The sequence below is a fragment of the Hemitrygon akajei genome, unplaced genomic scaffold, assembly GCF_048418815.1.
Source record: "Hemitrygon akajei unplaced genomic scaffold, sHemAka1.3 Scf000044, whole genome shotgun sequence".
Lineage (NCBI taxonomy): Eukaryota > Metazoa > Chordata > Chondrichthyes > Myliobatiformes > Dasyatidae > Hemitrygon > Hemitrygon akajei.
The window spans coordinates 2,372,246-2,378,879 of NW_027331930.1; positions in this window are offsets into that span (position 1 = coordinate 2,372,246).

The following is a 6,634-nucleotide window of genomic DNA, read 5'->3' on the forward strand; positions in this document are numbered from 1 at the left end:
TCGCTTCATTGACCCACATGTTCTGGACTTGCCCCTGTTTGCAAAATTATTGGAAAGATCTTTTTGGTATTATTTCAACAGTTCTGAATATCAAATTGCAACCGCATCCTATTACTGCAATTTTCGGTTTACCAATGGTGGATAATAGTCGTTTATCCCCCCTCAGCCCGGCGGATGATTGCATTTGTTACATTAATGGCTAGAAGATCTATCCTATTGAATTGGAAATAAATTAATCCTCCAACTATATTTCAGTGGTTTTCTCAAAGTATTTCTTGTTCGAGTTTAGAAAAAATTACAAGTGTTGTCTTTGACCCTTCAGTTAAATTTGAAGAAACTTGGAGACCATTTATTCAACATTTTCATATAAGCTAAACTGACTTTTCCTAAACCTTACTTTTATTGTCCTTAATTGTTTGGATGGAGGTGCGGAGTTATTGACGCTACTGTGTATAATTGATATAATGCAATGGCCCATGTCGATTAGGTATTTTTTCATTTTTTGGGGGGGAGTTCTTATTCTCTCCATTTTTTGTAACCACTATGAGTTTGGGAGGTTATCATCATCTATTTGTATTTATACCTTAACCTATTAATTCTGTACTCTCAAGCTCTTTGTATTCATGTTTCATTTATGTTTTTTAAAATCAATAAAATGATTTAAAAAGAAAGGACTATTCTGAGGAAAGGGTGGAATAGGCGCAACGGGCCGAGTGGCCAGGCATGCTCATGTTACTTATTTTCTAAAGCACGAGTTTACCTTTGCGCCTTGTTCTCGCTTGGTTTTCAGCCGTTCGGATTGCACAGGGGAGCGGTGAGAGCTCCGGAGATCCACCGGCAGCCGCTGCGGGGCAGCTCCCGTCTCCCAGCAGGAAGGGACGGGTCTGGGAGACAACTCCAGACAACAGGCCCCGATCCCCGGCGGGGAAAGGCCGGGCGCCCTCCGTGTAGCTGAAACATCTCACGGAATCTCCGCCGGTCTCTTCAGTTCTGCCTTCGAAAGGATTCACGACCCGCCGGTGGTGCAGCCGAAACCCGAGGAGCAGCTCCCGGTCTCCGGCCTCACTCGGTCCCGGTTCCAAACACCGGCTGGGCCGGGCGCTCAGCGTCCCGCCCACTGGCACCCCTCAGCCAATGAGAGCATCCTTCTCCCAACGGTAATCGCTGATTGGCTGTGAGTGTGTCTGAGGACGGGCTGCTGCTGGGAGCTGGAGATGTCAGTCACAGTTTGTTCTCAGAATTAAAGCAAGTTTCCCGAAACTCAAATTTCAAAATAAATTTTATTTTCAGAGTCCAGATAAGTCACCACATACAACCCCGAGAAGCATTTTCTTGCGGACATACTTAGAAAAAGTATAGAATAGTAACCATAACAGAAGCAGGCAGAGAAAGATCAGCCAGAGTGCTGAAGGTAACAAACTGTGCAAATGCAAATATGGAGAAACAGGATAAATAACAAGAGCATGAAATAACCGCAGCGGCTGCTGATGGATCTCTGGAGCTCTCACCGCTCCCCTGTGCAGTCCGACAGGATGAAGGCCAAGGGAGAACAAGGCGCAAAGGTAACCTCGTGATTTAGAAAATAAGAAACAGGAACAGACGTTGCCATTCGGCCCGTTGCGCTGTTCTGTCCCTCACTCAGAACATGGCTGATCTTTGCCCTCAGCACCACTTTCCTGCAACGTTCCCAACATCGCCGAGCCCCTAAATATGTCCATTTAATTTAGAAAATCTGTGGAGAAAACTCCAAATATTCACTGCACTGTGGGTGGGGAAATTTCTCCTCATCTCTGTCCTGCTGAGGTGACCTCGGATTTTGAGTCTGTGATCCCCGGTTCCACTGCCCAGCCAGGAGAAACATCATTCCTGCCCCTACCCTGTAAATACCCTGTGAGACTGTGTCTGTCTCAATCAGGAAGCTTCTCCATGTGAACCATGAAATTGGTGACAGTTCTTTCAGACCAGCAGCTTTGACCACAAGAACACCAGACAGTGGTCAGCACGGAATGTCCTGCAGTTACTGCAAGAGAAGGACTGGATGGACACAGTGGAGTGGTTCCCTGAGCAGACAGCCCAGACCATCTGGCAGAATGCCTCATCACCAGATCTCACCAACAGGCACCAAGACCTCACCTGTCTGGCGGCGAGAGGGTCCCTCCCAGTCTGATCCTTGCTGCATGCCCAGAGATCACTCCCACAGCGCGCTGCCCCGAGATTACTGCAGTGGAGACGAGAGGGCCCCTCCCAGTCTGATCCTTGCTGCATGCCCGGAGATCACTCCCACAGCGCGCTGTCCCGAGATTACTGCAGTGGAGACGAGAGGGCCCCTCCCAGTCTGATCCTTGCTGCATGCCCGGAGATCACTCCCACAGCGCGCTGCCCCGAGATTACTGCAGTGGAGACGAGAGGGCCCCTCCCAGTCTGATCCTTGCTGCATGCCCGGAGATCACTCCCACAGCGCGCTGCCCCGAGATTACTGCAGTGGAGACGAGACGGTCACTCACCTCTTTGCGGACTGTGGGCTGGCGAAGATCTGTGGAGAAAGATGCAAGAGCCTGTGCCACAGCAGCTGCGTGACAGAAGGCTCACTGATCCTCGGGCTATTCCCAGGACGCGCAGGAAAACGGACAGCGAGTGCTGCTGGAAGATCATCAACTCGGAGAAAGAGGCTCGAAACTTGTTGGCCTGCCATCACACCGAGATGTCCCGAGAGCAGCGGTTCCCAACCTGGGGACCACGGTTACTGGTATTGGTCTTTGGCATTAAAAAAATGTTGGGAACCCCTGTCGTACAGGAATGCTGCCGACAGACACATTCCAGACTACAGGGACACCATTGGTACTACAGGGATCCTCTACACTGGACAGGGAGAGGCCGGGTTGGCTGAGGAAGCCTCACAGTTATTGTAGTAGTGAACCACCCCAGGGGGGACACATGGCTTCTCCTTTCAGCGCAGGACTTCAATCATCTTCCAGGGGATGGTCCTTCCGACCGCAGGGATGAGGCCTTTGGAGATTCAGCTGACGTTTTTGTCGCTCTAGGTTTTTAAGAGATGGGGTTGCTGGCCATATGGCCAACCCTCCTCCTCTCGTAGCCGGGCTTAGACAGTCCATGGCCGCGTTTTCTTATCTGCTGTCTGTTTAATGTGTTGTTGATCCCACACTAAACATAGAAACGGTCAGAATTTCCACTGAACCCATCCAGCAAAACCATGTTGATTCCCTGAGCAAACACGAGGAAATCTGCTGATGCTGGAAATTCAAACAACATACACAAAATGCTGGTGGAACACAGCAGGCCAGGCAGCATCTATAGGGAGAAGCACTGTCGATGTTTCGGGCCGAGCCCCTTCATCAGGACTAACTGAAAGGAGAGATAGTAAGAGATTTGAAAGTAGTGGGGGGAGGGGGAAATGCGAAATGATAGGAGAAGACCGGAGGGGGTGGGATGAAGCTAAGAGCTGGAAAGGTGATTGGCAAAAGGGATACAGAGCTGGAGAAGGGAAAGGATCATGGGACAGGAGGCCCAGGGAGAAAGAAAGGGGGAGGGGATCACCAGAGGGAGATGGAGAATAGGCAGTGATGGGGATAGAGAGATATAAAAAAACAATTAAATATGTCAGGGATGGGGTAAGAAGGGGAGGCGGGGCATTAAAAGAAGTGAGAGAAGTCAATGTTCATGCCATCAGGTTGGAGGCTACCCAGGTGTTGTTCCTCCAACCTGACAGCTTCATCTTGACAGTAGAGGAGTCCATGGATAGACATATCAGAATGGGAATGGGACGTGGAATTAAAATGTGTGGCCACTGGGAGATCCTGCTTTCTCTGGCGGACAGAGTGTAGGTGTTCAGCGAAACGGTCTACCAGTCTGCGTCGGGTCTCACCAATATATAAAAGGCCACAACGGGAGCACCGGATGCAGTATACCACACCAGCTGTCCTGATGAAGGGGCTCGGCCCGAAACGTCGACAGTGCTTCTCCCTACAGATGCTGCCTGGCCTGCTGTGTTCCACAGGAGGAGGAGTATAGGAAACTGATACAGGACTTTGTGATATGGTGCAACTCAAACTACCTGCGTCTCAATATCACCAAGACCAAGGAGATGGTGGTGGACTTTAGGAGATCTAGGCCTCATATGGAGCCAGTGATCATTAATGGAGAATGTGTGGAGCAGGTTAAGACCTACAAGTATCTGGGAGTACAGTTAGACGAGAAGCTAGACTGGACTGCCAACACAGATGCCTTGTGCAGGAAGGCACAGAGTCGACTGTACTTCCTAAGAAGGTTGGCATCATTCAATGTCTGTAGTGAGATGCTGAAGATGTTCTATAGGTCAGTTGTGGAGAGCGCCCTCTTCTTTGTGGTGGCGTGTTGGGGAGTAAGCATTAAGAAGAGGGACGCCTCACGTTTTAATAAGCTGGTAAGGAAGGCGGGCTCTGTCGTGGGCAAAGTAGTGGAGAGTTTAACATCGGTAGCTGAGCGAAGGGCGCTGAGTAGGCTACGGTCAATTATGGATAACTCTGAACATCCTCTACATAGCACCATCCAGAGACAGAGAAGCAGTTTCAGCGACAGGTTACTATCGATGCAATGCTCCTCAGACAGGATGAAGAGGTCAATACTCCCCAATGCCATTAGGCTTTACAATTCTACCGCCAGGACTTAAGAACTTTTTAAAAGCTATTATTAATGCTTTTTGAGATAGTGATTTAGATGCATATCATATTTTTTTACTGAGTTAAGTATTGTATGTAATTAGTTTTGCTACAACAAGTGTATGGGACATTGGAAAAAAGTTGAATTTCCCCATGGGGATGAATAAAGTATCTATCTATCTATCTATCTACCAGCATTGTATGTGTGTTGTTTGATTCCCCGAGTCTGCAGCGCGCGTAGTGGACAATCGCGGTACTGCAGGGGATCAGCAGCTCCCGGAAAGTGAAAGCATTCTGAATCAGGAAGTGCCGGGAGTTAACATGGCTTCGAAAGGACATGCCGAGAGTTTGAGCGAGGAGGTAATTTGTCCCGTCTGCCTGGATTTCTTCACCGATCCGGTTATACTGGAGTGCGGACACAACTTCTGTCGCTCTTGTATCACACGGTGTTGGGAAAGGGAGGAGAGAAACTCCTGCCCGGAATGTAGAGAGGAATTTGCTGACCGCACCCTCAGGGCCAGTCGGGCCTTAGCAAATCTGGCTGAAGAAGCTCGAAATATAAATCTGAATCCGAAAGGGAAGGAAAGTAAACGTCACTGCGAGGAACATGAGGAAGAACTGAAGCTGTTTTGTGAAACGGACAAGACACTGATCTGTGTGTTCTGTGCAGTGGCGGAGGAACACAGAGAGCACCGCTTCAGGCCGATTAAAGAAGCTGTTAAAAACTACATGGTAAAAACTAATGTTAATTAAATACTTAACACATTTCCTTTGTCCTACATATCATCACACGAGCCTCTATAACTAACACATGATTCTCTGCAACTTCCGCCTTCTCCAACGGGATTCTAGCATCTCTCCGTCCCACAGCCCACCTCCTTACCCCGCAACTCTCCGCTCTCTATTCGGATCGCGCTCTACGTACTGTATCGCCCTGATCCACTCGCTCTTCCCCACTGATCTCCCTCCTGGCACTGACGGCAAGCGGGACAAGTGCTACACCTGACTCCTAACCTCCTCCCTCGTCACCATTCAGGGCCGCAAACAGCCCAGTTCCTCCCGTTTCTTCCATGGTCGATTGTCCTCTCGAATTAGATTCCTTCTTCTCCAGCTCTTTACCTCTTCCACCTGTCCCCTCTCAGCTTCACACTTCATCACCCTCCCCCATGCTCCCCCTCACGTTGTCTCATCCGTCACCTGTCAGCTGGTTCTCATCCCCAACCTTTTTATTCTGGCTTCTGTCCCATTCCTTCCCAGTCCTAATGAAGGGTCTCATCCCGAAACACAGACTGTTTATTTCCCCTGAATAGATGCTGCCTGACTCACTGAGTTCCTCTGGCATTTTGAGTGATAATTGGGTTGGATCACCTGTTACTTTTCATGCATCTTTGTTTCTATTTCCTTCACTCTCTGACTTCCAGGATCAGCTAAAATCTTCCTTAGACTCTCTCACAAAAAAGAAATCAGACTTCCAGGAAAAGGAGCAACAACTGAAAGAGAAGATTTCCGGAGTTCAGGTCAGGCTTCCTGAGCGGAATTTCTGATATTACTGTGAATTTTGCTCCATTTAATGCAGAATAGCCGAGTATCGCAGCTCCAGTGACCTGGATCCAATCCTGACCTCTGCTGCTGTCTGTGTGGAGTTTGCATGTTCTCCCTGTGACCACGAGAGATTCCGACACATCTCAAGGACATGCCAGATGAATGGCTAATTACCGTTAACCCTGTAAAGGTGGGGAGGGTGTGCGTGAATCAGGTGGGAGTTCATGGGTCAGTAAGTGAGAATAGGTTTCAGGAAAACGTGAGTGAATGGTGTTGTCGGGAATGCACTCAGAAGTAGCATGGACTCTAATAGACCGAACTTAACGACAAAAGGAAACAGAGCACAGCAATGCAGTATATTAATCTTCACCTTTCATTCGACAGAAACAGTCACACAGCCTTCAGTCCCACATCACATCCCAGTTTGCTGAACTGCG